Here is a 13,580-nt window from a genome sequence, read left to right as displayed (position 1 = left end):
TGCAACATACGGTCGTGCATTATCCTGCTGAAATGTAGGGTTTCGCAGGGATCGAACGAAGGGTGGAGCCACGGGTCGTAACACATTTGAAATGTAACGTCCACTGTTCAAAGTGCCGTCAATGCGAGCAAGAGGTGACCGAGACGTGTAACCAATGGCGCCCCATACCATCACACCGGGTGATACGCCAGTATGGCTATGACGAATACACGCTTCCAATGTGCGTTCACAGCGATGTCGCCAAACACGGATGCGACCATCACGATGCTGTAAACAGAACCTGGATTCATCCGAAAAAATGACGTTTTGCCATTCGTGCACCCAGGTTCGTTGTCGAGTACACCATCGCAGGCGCTCCTGTCTGTGATGCAGTGTCAAGGGTAACCGCAGCCACGGTCTCCGAGCTGATAGTCCATGCTGCTGCAAACGTCGTCGAACTGTTCGTGCAGATGGTTGTTGTCTTGCAAACTTCCCCCATCTGTTGACTCAGGGATCGAGACGTGGCTGCACGAGCCGTTACAGCCATACGGATAAGATGCCTGTCATCTCGACTGCTAGTGATACGAGGCCGTTGGAATCGAGCACGGCGTTCCATATTACCCTTCTGAACCCACCGATTCCATATTCTGCTAACAGTCATTGGATCTCGACCAACGCGAGCAGCAATGTCGCGATGCGATAAACCGCAATCGCGATAGGCTACAATACGACCTTTATCAAAGTCGGAAACGTGACGGTACGCATTTCTCCTCCTTACACGAGGCATCGCAACAACGTTTCACCAGGCAACGCCGGTCAACTGCTGTTTGTGTATGAGAAATCGGTTGGAAACTTTCCTCATGTCAGCACGTTATAGGTGTCGCCACCGGCGGCAACCTTGTGTGAATGCTCTGAAAAGCTAATCATTTGGATATCACAGCATCTTCTTCCTGTCGGTTAAATTTCACGTCTGTAGCACGTCATCTTCGTGGTGTAGCAATTTTAATCGCCAGTAGTGTATATCGATATTCTACAGATGCTTAAAAAGTTTCTGTACTTTGTATCCCAATATTCCTTGTTTTCATTCACCATTCGTGTAATCCCCAAAAGGCCACCAATCATTCGGTCGAGCCCGCGCTTCATCAGCGCATGCGCGAGGCGTCCGCAGGCAAGTTGTTTACTTTCTTGCCGTCAGTATGACCGAGCACGCGGCCGCGACCCCGGTACGCGGTTCCATATAGACTGGAGAAGCGGTAAGTGCATTTCTCAGGTTCTGCTTTACCGCCAGTAGCTGTCTACTTGACGATTTTGTCTAGGTAGAGCATTCCTCCACTGTGTGGCAACCACTTCTTGGTTTTTCATTCTCGCCCAAATTGGTTCAAATGGCTCTAAGCACATGGGACTTAACATCTGAGGTCATCAGTCCCCTAGACTTAGAACTACTTAAACCTAACTGACCTAAGGACATCACACACACCCATACCCGAGGCAGGATTCGAACCTGCGACCGCAGCTGCAGCGCGGTTCCAGGCTGAAGCGCCTAGAACCGCTCGGCCATAACGGCCGGCATTCTCGCCCAAAATCAGGTTTTAATTGTATTCATTTGTTTTCTTCTTACCAATAGATCACTATGATACGATTTGTTTGGGACCCATGCAATATACTGGAATTCGGAAGTTTTTAATGCATGATATACTGTCTTTTAGCGGTGTCTTGTATTTGACAGACAACGAATGTTGGGGAAAAAAGATTCCGAGTTTTTCCGCTCTAATGTGAGTAACAACATTTTCATATTCTCATGTAAAAGTTTTTAATATTTTTAAAATCTTAAAACTATTTACCATACCAGTGTACGTGTCTGGGTTGTTATTCCTTCTAGATTTATTGTTGTACAGATGTCACCTAAATATGTGGCTTTAACACCACGAAAACGGTAATAAAGGACTAAGTACAGCTGAAGCGATTATTAATACCCAGGACGAATACTCATAGCTGTGGTTGCCCCACCTACAAGGTTGTCTGCAAATAAAACAAGAATTGTTGCAAGCCATGCCTTAAGATAGTGCAGACTACATATATCGTACTTCAGAATAAATACTCATTAGTAAATGTCCACAGATAGAGGCTCTTGTCAACATGAAATTGTAATAGGTGTCGCAGGATAAAATATTTGCATAAGTTACATGTATAGTCTAAGACCAACTGCTACAAATATACAGGCTCAAGCGCCCAGGAAAAATTGACTGCAGAGGGCGCTAAATACATGCGCGTAAGAACTGCGTCTTGGTTAGGTTGAACAGCAGCATTTTACAATAAACTAAGTATGAAGTTTCCTCTACAAAGCTATTAAAAATGCAATATATTTACAGGTATAAATTATGGGATAAAATTATTAATACGTATGCTGACAGAGTAATATTGTACATAAATACAGCGTGCAGAAGGTAGAGTTCTGTTTACAAAAGATCATCGTTACAAATGCATGGGGGAAAGAAGAGAAAATATAAGCTACAACATCCCTAACAAGAAAAAACTTCCGCTTAACACTACGGAAGCTTAAGCGATAGGAAAAATGGAAAAGTAGTGGGCGCATATGCGTGGGCGCAAGCACTGCGTCTTGACGGTGTTAAGTAGCATAACTTTACATTAAATCTACATGACAGTTTCTTATAGAAAGTCACTAACAAACGCAACAATTTTAGAGGTATACATTAAATATAACATCTGTAATACATTTAGCCGGCCAGAGTGGCCGAGCGGTTCTAGGCGCTACAATCTGGAACCGCGCGACCGCTCCGGTCGCAGGTTCGAATCCTGCCTCGGGCATGGGTGTGTGTGATGTCCTTAGGTTAGTTAGGTTTAAGTAGTTCTAAGTCTAGGGGACTGATGACCTCAGAAGTTAAGTTCCATAGTGCCCAGAGCCACTTTTTTTTAGTACATTTATGTAGCACAGTGATACTGCGCGTAGCTTTACTGTGCACAAGATAAGAGATACAAAGCTTTCTTTCTGTTACCAAAAAGGTGGAGGACATAATAAATGGATAAAGTTACATCACAACATAAAAAAGAGAATATTCTGTTTAACCATTTCTGGAATATCAACTGTGATAACATGTATTGATAGGCCACGAGGAATGAAACCCAGTGATATGAAATCTCAGGAGCTCACCGGTCAAAACAAAAAAAAATGTTTTGAAGAAAATGCCATGTGTTCAGACATTGGCGGAGATCGTATATACGTATACATGCCCGTGAGCAGCGGATTAAATCCATCAAGGGAGTGCTTACTCGCGAGTTGTAACTGATCGTCCAAAATGTTTCCATCTCCCTTAGCATGATGTTTATAAATTTCAAGTTCTTCTAATAAATCCAATTTCCAGACTTTTATTTCCTTACGTAAAACTACGGTCTCTTCTAATTCCCTCGAAGAACTGTCTGAAATACGTAAATGTTCAGCAAATGAAGAATTCTGCACATTTCCCCCTTTCTTACGCAACAGGTTATAACGATATGTTCACGTAATCTGTATACATAAACATATACTTATAAATGTCCCCGTTCGTAGTCGCTAATTATAACGATATGTTTACATTTGTGCTGGAACACATAGCTATAATCAGCGGTGGAAATATATTTGCGAACGCCGATCGTGTGCGGCTGTTTCTTGTTCGATCGTCTGATCAGTCGGAAGTTGCATTGCAGAGGAGAGTAAATGCGTATTCAAAATATAATTATTTTTGGATAGCTCAACATGAATTTCCTAAGGGACCGTAGTTTATCATGCATTTACCAGAAGAATATGGCGCGGAGAAAATATTTCGCCGCATGCAACTTCCGTTCGATTTCGACGAAAGAATTCGTGACTGTGAACTCTCTATTTGGCAGAAACATAAAGAAAATTAAATAACTTCGTGAAGGAGTGAGACATAGATTGTATACTAAATAAATAGTCCATACACCAGTTCCATTTAACTCTGAATTTATGGCAATTAATAGATGAACTTACACTGCAATGAAGGATTTAACATGGATGCCGTTTTGACTGGCACTTCTCTTCTCGTAATGAAAATAATTCCTTTGACGTTTTCACATACACGTCGCACAATAAATCTACTCCTATGCAGTATTGCACTTTTAGTATTGCACATTTACTTTACACTAAAATAATATTATTTTTAACAATAATAATACGGCGGCAAGACAAGTGCGTCCGACACAAGTTACAAGAAACAAGAGAAAAATGAGTAACTGAGTAACTGTTCATCGAGAATATCTCGTACATCAAAAGAATTTGTAAAAGTGTTCTTCTTCTGTCCGTTTTTCGCGCCGCGGTTTTGAAAGTCAGGAACTCACTGCATGTCTGACGGCGCTTCGACAATAAACACGTTACGTCACAGGTCGTTCACCTTTTACATTCTCGCAACATTATTTTCTAACTGTTTCCGAGCGACTGATCGATTAGTGAACGATTTAAAATGATACGTCAATCACAAGATGCTCCTTATATCTGGCATTAATAGCTCTACCGGTCTGCCCTGGTTGGCTGGTTCTTCCGATGACATTGGTCTCTACTGCTTTGTTTTGGTTGCTCTGATGTAACTTCCCACTTTGCGTCTGAAGGTGTCTCTTTCCAAAATGTCGCTTGGTCTTATGTTTGGATTGCTGAGGTCCTTTCGAACTTCGTTCAGGCGAGATATTGAGTTCTTAAGTGATGTTACATAATCTATTATCCTTTTTGTCAATCGCTTTTATGCTAGTCTGTTGAGACGACCAAATAGTTTCATTCGCCTTTTCGTAATGTCAGTTTCCATGTTTGAAAACTTTTCTGTTGTTACTGTGGAGACTCTGCAAATCACATTTAAGTGCCTGGCACAGGGTTCATCGAACCACATTCACAATTCTCTATTATTCCAATCTCGTATAGCGCCAAAAGAAAGAACACCTATATCTTTCCGTACGAGCTCTGACTTTCCTTATTTTATCGTGGTGATCGTTCCTCCCTATGTAGGTCGGCGTCAACAAAACTCGGAGGAGAAAGTTGGTAATTGGAGTTTCGTGAGAAGATTCCGACGCAACAAAAACGCCTTTCTTTTAATGATGTCCCGCCCAAATCCTGTACTATTTCAGTGACACAATCTCCCATACTTCGCGATAACACAAAACGTGTTGCCCTTCTTCGAATTTTTCGATATACTTCGTCAGTCTTATCTGGTAAGGATCCCACACCGCGCAGCACTATTCTAAAAGAGGACGGACAAGCGTAGTGTAGGCAGTCTCCTTCGTATATCTGTTACATTTTCTAAGTGTCCTGCCAACAAAACGCAGTCTTTGGTTAGCCTTCCCCACAACATTTTCTGTGTGTTCCTTCCAATTTAAGTTGTTCGTAATTGTAATACCTAAGTATTTAGTTGAATTTACGGCTTTTAGATTAGAGCTCTAATTTCCCTTATCTTTGAATGGTGATCATTGCGCGATTTGAAAGTTGGTGGTAATAATACATGCTCTTCTTCCTCGGCCTAGATCGGGTTCTGCAGCAGCCCCTTCCGCTTAGCGCGCCGTCTATCTGCAAGTGTGTCCCACTTCAAACTTTCTATGAGATCTGTAACGCTCTCGGGATGGCTAAATGTACCAGTCACGAATCTTGCTTGCCGCTCTTCTTTGGACCTTATCAATCTCGTGAATCAGACCCAACTGGTAAGGGTCCCATACAGACGAACAATATGACTGGACGAACTAACGTATTGTAAGCTATTTCCTTTGTTGAAGGACTGGATCGCTTCAGGATTCTACCAATTAACCGCAATCTAGAGTTCGCCTTCCCCTTTACTTGTGTAATCTGATCGTACATTTGAGATCATTTCGAATAGTCACATCAAGATACTTGACTGATGTTACCGCTTCCAAAGACTGATCATTTATTTTGTACCCGTACTTTAATGGGGATTTTCGCCTTGTTATACGCAGTAGGTTACACTTGCTAATATTGAGAGATAACTGCCAGTCATTACACCACGCATTTCTTTTCTGCAAATTCTCATTGATTTGTTCACAACTTTCGTGTGATCTTTCCTGTAGACTACAGCATCATCGGCAAACAGTGTCATGCTGCTGTAAATACCATCAACCAGATCGTTTATGTAAATCGTAAAAAGCAGCGGACCTATTACGCTGCCCTGGGGCACACCTGATGTTACGCTTGTTTCTGTTGAAGTCTCCCCGTTCAGGACAACATACTGCTCTCTGTCTGTTAAGCCTAGTTTACACGACAACATTAGGTTGTGCCACTCGTTGCGTGGAATGAGTTGCACGCAAACGGTTTCATATTTGACTGTAGACACTTCAGTTTCGCCGTTTTGTGGGTTCCTGAGTCGTGTCTGGAATTAACGTTGTGGCAGCCACACGTCGCGCTAGTTGTGATGGAGTTAAAGCTTGTTGCGTGCAATCGCTGCATAACAAAAAAAAAGTGTTTCGATTCGTGACTGGATGAAGAAAAGACGTCATCTCGGTTGCTCAGCATCCTTGTATAATTTGTAATGGATGCCCCAAGAATTTCTTTTAATTATGTTAGAATGTCACCAGAACTGTTCATGTTTCTTCTAAATAGGTTTAATTATGCGATAAGGAATAAAGGTACAGTAATGCCTGAAGCACTGTCTACAGAACTGAAATTACATATCAAAATTTGTGGTGCTTTTTCTCGAAACTACTGATTTGTCCCTTACCATTTTTTACTGCCGAGCCCGTCAATCCTCTCCCTTATTTTCGTTACATAGTATTTCTCGAAATTTGTCAAAGCTGATTTTTCCCTGTAGTCTTGTGAAAAACATTAACAATAACGTGTTCCGCGCTTGTGTTTCACTACGAAACATAAGCAGTGTCAACCCATTTTCGCGGTAAGTATGAACAGCGAGACAATCAGAGCACAAGTAGCGTTGATAGAGACTGCGACAATATACGATTTTTGAAATCAAAACTACGAAGCTAAAGTGTGATTAAGAAAACGTTGATGGTTGTTAATACATCAGAATGTCTCAAAGTTTCATTTTCACGGCATAGTAATAACATATCTAATACACGAGTTGGACCTACTTCCAAGAGCGGAACAACAGCAGTGTACGAGACCTACGGCTGCTGATCGGTCATCACGTTTGTTTGTTTACATCAGGTTTATTCTTATGATGAACGAAGTATAGACCTGTATACGAAAGAAGCGGCGACGGTTCCGCTTCCTTGTTTACGGGGTACCAGGACAGAAACACATCCAGTCTGGCTTCGCTCTGGCAGCTGTAACTTTATGTGAGACGCACTCACAAATATGAAGATGGTGTCTGTACTTTCGGACATATCCGAAAGAGCAGATACCATCTTCAGGCTAACCGGCCATTGACATTCTTCTTCTGTGCTGGATGCACACGCATTGCCCGAACTCTTACAGGACTCGGTAAGATTGTCTGCTACGAGTAATGAGTGTAATGGGCAGGTTGTTGTTGTTGTGGTCTTCAGTCCTGAGACTGGTTTGATGCTGCTCTCCATGCTGCTCTATCCTGTGCAAGCTTCTTCATCTCCCAGTACCTACTGCAACCTACATCCTTCTGAATCTGCTTAGTCTATTCATCTCTTGGTCTCCCTCTACGATTTTTACCCTCCACGATGTCCTCCAATGCTAAATCTGTGATTCCTTGATGCCTCAAAACATGTCCTACCAACCGATCCCTTCTTCTAGTCAAGTTGTGCCACAAACTTCTCTTCTCCCCAATCCTATTCAATACCTCCTCATTAGTTACGTGATCTACCCACCTTATCTTCAGCATTCTTCTGTAGCGCCACATTTCGAAAGCTTCTATTCTCTTCTTGTCCAAACTAGTTATCGTCCATGTTTCACTTCCATACATGGCTACACTCCATACAAATAGTTTCAGAAATGACTTCCTGACACTTAAATCTATACTCGACGTTAACAAATTTCTCTTCTTCAGAAACGATTTCCTTGCCATTGCCAGTCTACATTTTATATCCTCTCTACTGCGACCATCGTCAGTTAGTTTACTCACTGAATAGCAAAACTCCTTTACTACTTTAAGTGTCTCATTTCCTAATCTAATCCCCTCAGCATCACCCGATTTAATTTGACTACATTCCATTATCCTCGTTTTGCTTTTGTTGATGTTCATCTTATATCCTCCTTTCAAGACACTGTCCATTCCGTTCAACTGCTCTTCCAAGTCCTTTGCTGTCTCTGACAGAATTACAATGTCATCGGCGAACCTCAAAGTTTTTACTTCTTCTCCATGAATTTTAATACCTACTCCGAATTTTTCTTTTGTTTCCTTTACTGCTTGCTCAATATACAGATTGAATAACATCGGGGAGAGGCTACAACCCTGTCTCACTTCCTTCCCAACCACTGCTTCCCTTTCATGCCCCTCGACTCTTATAACTGCCATCTGGTTTCTGTACAAATTGTAAATAGCCTTTCGCTCCCTGTATTTTACCCCTGCCACCTTCAGAATTTGAAAGAGAGTATTCCAGTTAGCATTGTCAAAAGCTTTCTCTAAGTCTACAAATGCTAGAAATGTAGGTTTGCCTTTTCTTAATCTTTCTTCTAAGATAAGTCGTAAGGTTAGTATTGCCTTACGTGTTCCAACATTTCTATGGAATCCGAACTGATCTTCCCCGAGGTCCGCTTCTACCAGTTTTTCCATTCGTCTGTAAAGAATTCGCGTTAGTATTTCGCAGCTGTGACTTATTAAACTGATAGTTCGGTAATTTTCACATCTGTCAACACCTGCTTTCTTTGGGATTGGAATTATTATATTCTTCTTGAAGTCTGAGGGTATTTCGCCTGTCTCATACATCTTGCTCACCAGATGGTAGAGTTTTGTCAGGACTGGCTCTCCCAAGGCCATCAGTAGTTCTAATGGAATCTTGTCTACTCCCGGGGTCTTGTTTCGACTCAGGTCTTTCAGTGCTCTGTCAAACTCTTCACGCAGCATCTTATCTCCCATTTCATCTTCATCTACATCCTCTTCCATTTCCGTAATATTGTCCTCAAGCACATCGCCCTTGTATAAACCCTCTATATACTCCTTCCACCTTTCTGCCTTCCCTTCTTTGCTTAGAACTGGGTTTCCATCTGAGTTCTTGATATTCATACAAGTGGTTCTCTTCACTCCAAAGGTCTCTTTAATTTTCCTGTAGGCGGTATCTATCTTACCCCTAGTGAGACAAGCCTCTACATCCTTACATTTGTCCTCTAGCCATCCCTGCTTAGCCATTTTGCACTTCCTGTCGATCTCATTTTTGAGACGTTTGTATTCCTTTTTGCCTGCTTCATTTACTGCACTTTTATATTTTCTTCTTCCATCAATTAAATTCAATATTTCTTCTGTTACCCAAGGATTTCTATTAGCCCTCGTCTTTTTACCTACTTGATTGTCTGCTGCCTTCACTACTTCATCCCTCAGAGATACCCATTCTTCTTCTACTGTATTTCTTTCCCCCATTCCTGTCAATTGTTCCCTTATGCTCTACCTGAAACTCTCTACAACCTCTGGTTCTTTCAGTTTATCCAGGTCCCATCTCCTTAAATTGCCACCTTTTTGCAGTTTCTTCAGTTTCAATCTGCAGTTCATAACCAATAGATTGTGGTCAGAATCCACATCTGCCCCTGGAAATGTCTTACAGTTTAAAACCTGGTTCCTAAATCTCTGTCTTACCATTATATAATCTATCTGATACCTTTTAGTATCTCCAGGATTCTTCCAGGGATACAACCTTCTTTTATGATTCTTGAACCAAGTGTTAGCTATGATTAAGTCATGCTCTGTGCAAAATACTACAAGGCGGCTTCCTCTTTCATTTCTTCCCCCCAATCCATATTCACCTACTATGTTTCCTTCTCTCCCTTTTCCTACTGACGAATTCCAGTCACCCATGACTATTAAATTTTCGTCTTCCTTCACTACATGAATAATTTCTTTTATCTCGTCATACATTTCATCTATTTCTTCATCATCTGCAGAGCTAGTTGGCATATAAACTTATACTACTGTAGTAGGCATGGGCTTTGTGTCTATCTTGGCCACAATAATGCGTTCACTATGCTGTTTGTAGTAGCTAACCCGCACTCCTATTTTTTTATTCATTATTAAACCTACTCCTGCATTACCCCTATTTGATTTTGTATTTATAACCCTGTAATCACCTGACCAAAAGTCTTGTTCCTCGTGCCACCGAACTTCACTAATTCCCACTATATCTAACTTTAACCTATCCATTTCCCTTTTTAAATTTTCTAACCTACCTGCGCGATTAAGGGATCTGACATTCCACGCTCCGATCCATAGAACGCCAGTTTTCTTTCTCCTGATAACGACGTCCTCTTGAGTAGTCCCCGCCCGGAGATCCGAATGGGGGACTATTTTACCTCCGGAATATTTTACTCAAGAGGACGCCATCATCATTTAATCATACAGTAAATCTGCATTTCCTCGGGAAAAATTACGGCTGTAGTTTCCCCTTGCTTTCAGCCGTTCGCAGTACCAGCACAGCAAGGCCGTTTTGGTTAATGTTACAAGGCCAGATCAGTCAATCATCCAGACTGTTGCCCCTGCAACTACTGAAAAGGCTGCTGCCCCTCTTCAGGAACCACATGTTTGTCTGGCCTCTCAACAGATACCCCTCCGTTATGGTTGCACCTACGGTACGGCCATCTGTATCGCTGAGGCACGCAAGCCTCCCCACCAACGGCAAGGTCCATGGTTCATGGGCAGGGGCACTACGAATGTAGTGTGTGGACATTAAGTTGGGAATGTGGGATAAATCCCTGCAGTAGCATTATCCTCTGTGCCTTCGGTGTCTCAGATGGATAGAGCGCTTGCCATGTAAGCAGGAGATCCCTGGTTCGAGCCCTGGTCGGAGCACACATTTTCATCTGCCCCGTTGATGTATATCAACGCCTGTCGACAGCGTAGGGTCTTGATTTAATTATCATTTCGCACTAAGAAATGGCGAGTAAGACAAAAAATCGAAGAACGAGAAATCTGTGTCTCAGTCATTTAAACACGAGTGGGAACGGCAATTCTTCTTTACAGCAGTAGGTGAAAACTCAATGTTTACTGTGCCGCTGAAGGACATGCGGACAGCGCAAGTTCACGATTGAACGACACCACAAATCATTTAATAAAGATGAGTGTACTGTACTGAGCAGTGAAGAACAGCAAGCCAAATTAAATATGCTTAAGAAAATGGATGAGCACACCAACAAATTTTTAAGGTAAGTCATAATAATTGATATCTCTTGAACTCTTTGTATCTTGTGTAACATTTGTATCTGTTTTACTTCGTAAAGTACTGTCTTGAGTTTTCCAGACTGACAGTCACAGTACATTTGCACTGCGAGTAAGTTTCAAACTGTGTTACGAATAGCAAGATCAGGGAAACGATTTTGCGAAGAGGAGTTTGTAAAAGACTGCCTCAAAGATGCTGCAGAACTTACGTGTCTCACGACGTTTCCAAACAGTGACACGACGTACAAGTGTTATGGCCGGGGATGTGCATAGGCAGTTAATACGCTGAAGAGCCAAAGAAACTGATAATACTGCCTAACATCGTGCAGGACCCAGCGAGTCATGGGCTGTGCGGCTGGTCCTGGCGGAGGTTCGAGTCCTCCCTCGGGCATGGGTGTGTGTGTTTGTCCTTAGGATAATTTAGGTTGATTAGTGTGCAAGCTTAGAGACTGATGACCTTAGCAGTTAGGTCCCATAAGATTTTACACACATTTGAACTTTTTTTTGTGACCCAGCGAGCACACAGACGAGCCGCAACACGACGTGGCATGGACTCGACTTATGTCTGAAATAGTATTGGAGGAAACTGCCACCATGAATTCTGCTGGGTTGTCCATGAATCAGTAAGAGTACGAGGAGGTGGAGGTCTCTTCTGAACAGCACGTTGCAAGGCGTCCCAGATATGCTCAATAACGTTCATGTCTGGGGAGTTTGGTGGCCAGCGGAAGTGTTTAAAGTCAGAAGAGTGTTGCTGGAGCTATTCTGTAGCAATTATGGACGTATGGGGTGTCGCATTGTCCTGCTGGAATTGCGCAAGTCCGTTGGAATGCACAATGGACACGAATGGATGTAGGTGATCAGACAACATGCTTACGTACGTGTCACCTTTCAGAGTCGTATCTAGCCGTATCAGGGATCCCATATCACTCCAACTGCTCACACCCCACACCATTACAGAGCCTCCACCAGCTTCAACAGTCCCCTGCTAACATGCAGGGGTCATGGATTTATCAGGTTGTCTCCATAACCGTACAAGTCGATCCGCTCGATACAATTTGAAACGAGACTCGTCCATCCAGGCAACATGTTTCCAGCATTCAGCAGTCCATTGTCGGTGTTGACGGACCCAGTCGAGACGTAAAGCTTTGTGTCGTGCAATCAGCAAGGGTATACGAGTGGGCCTTCGGCTCCGAAAGCCCATATCGATGACGTTTCGTTGAATCGTTCGCACGCTGACGCTAGCTGATGGGCCAGCATTGAAATCTGCAGCAATTTGCGGAAGGGTTGCACTTCTGTCACGTTGAACGATTCTCTTCAGTCGTCGTTGGTCCCGTTCTTGCAGGATCTTTTTCCTGCCGCAGCGACGTCGGAGATTTGATGTTTTACCGGATTGCTGATACGAACGGTACACTCGCGAGATGGTCGTACGGGAAAATCCCCACTTCGTCGCTACTTCGGAGATGCTTTGTCCCATCGCTCGTGCGCCGACTACAACACCATGTTCAAACTCACTTGAATAACCAGCAGTAGTCGATCTGACAACTGCGTCAGACACTTGTTGTCTTTTATAGGCGGTGTCGACCACAGTGTCGTATTCCGCCTGTTTACATATCTCTGTATTTGAATATGCATGCCTATACCAGTTTCTTTGGCGCTTCAGTGTAAAAAAGGCTGAAGATTTCGTTGCTCGATGAAGCAACAGATCTTACAGGTACAGCTCAGGTGGTGATATACTTACGAGCTGTCGATAACGCTCTGCGTGTAACAGAGGACGTTTTGGACTCGGTGCCTTTAAAAGTGTTCGCGACAGGTGCAGACTTACTCCAAGCTCTCGAGCAAGCGATTGATGGCGTCGCTATACATTGGAATCGGTTAATCCCGGTGACCAGCGGCAATGCGGGGCCATCGTCGCTTCTGTCGCTTACGTAGGACGCGACCTAATGCTGCTGTTATGCGCGTTTAACATAGGGTTGGAGAAGATGCTGATGGCGGAGGGCATGGCTCATATCGCAGGGATACCAGTTGAGTCTATCGATAGATCGCGTTTCACTAGGCAAGGCCTGCACCTCGATAGGTACGGGAAGGAGAGGCTGGCAAAGCTTATAGGTGACAGTGTAGTCGGTGGTGGTGGGATCACTCGTGGAAAAATTCCTGTAGTAGTTGGTGTTAGAGCTGCACCATCTTTAGATTGAAGTCAGCTGATAAGTATACCTGCGTAAAGGAAGTCCCTCTAACTAAGGAATCGCCTTCAGAGGACGTCATGATTCCAAGTAGAGGAGGAATTAGCATATTTCATCAAAATATAAGAGGTAT

General features: G+C 43.1%; 1 protein-coding gene across 1 annotated transcript in view; it reads right to left on the bottom strand.

Annotated features, from left to right (window-relative positions):
• The window catches only part of LOC126214980 (guanine nucleotide-binding protein subunit alpha-14-like), a 104,168-nt gene that overhangs the window by 67,785 nt on the left and 22,803 nt on the right, over window positions 1–13,580 (bottom strand). The gene's annotated exons all lie outside the window — the stretch shown is intronic.

This window comes from Schistocerca nitens, chromosome 12 (genome assembly GCF_023898315.1).
Source record: "Schistocerca nitens isolate TAMUIC-IGC-003100 chromosome 12, iqSchNite1.1, whole genome shotgun sequence".
In the NCBI taxonomy this organism is placed as follows: domain Eukaryota; kingdom Metazoa; phylum Arthropoda; class Insecta; order Orthoptera; family Acrididae; genus Schistocerca; species Schistocerca nitens.
The sequence above is the reverse complement of the archived record's forward strand: the minus strand, read 5'-3'. Positions and strand labels throughout refer to the sequence as shown.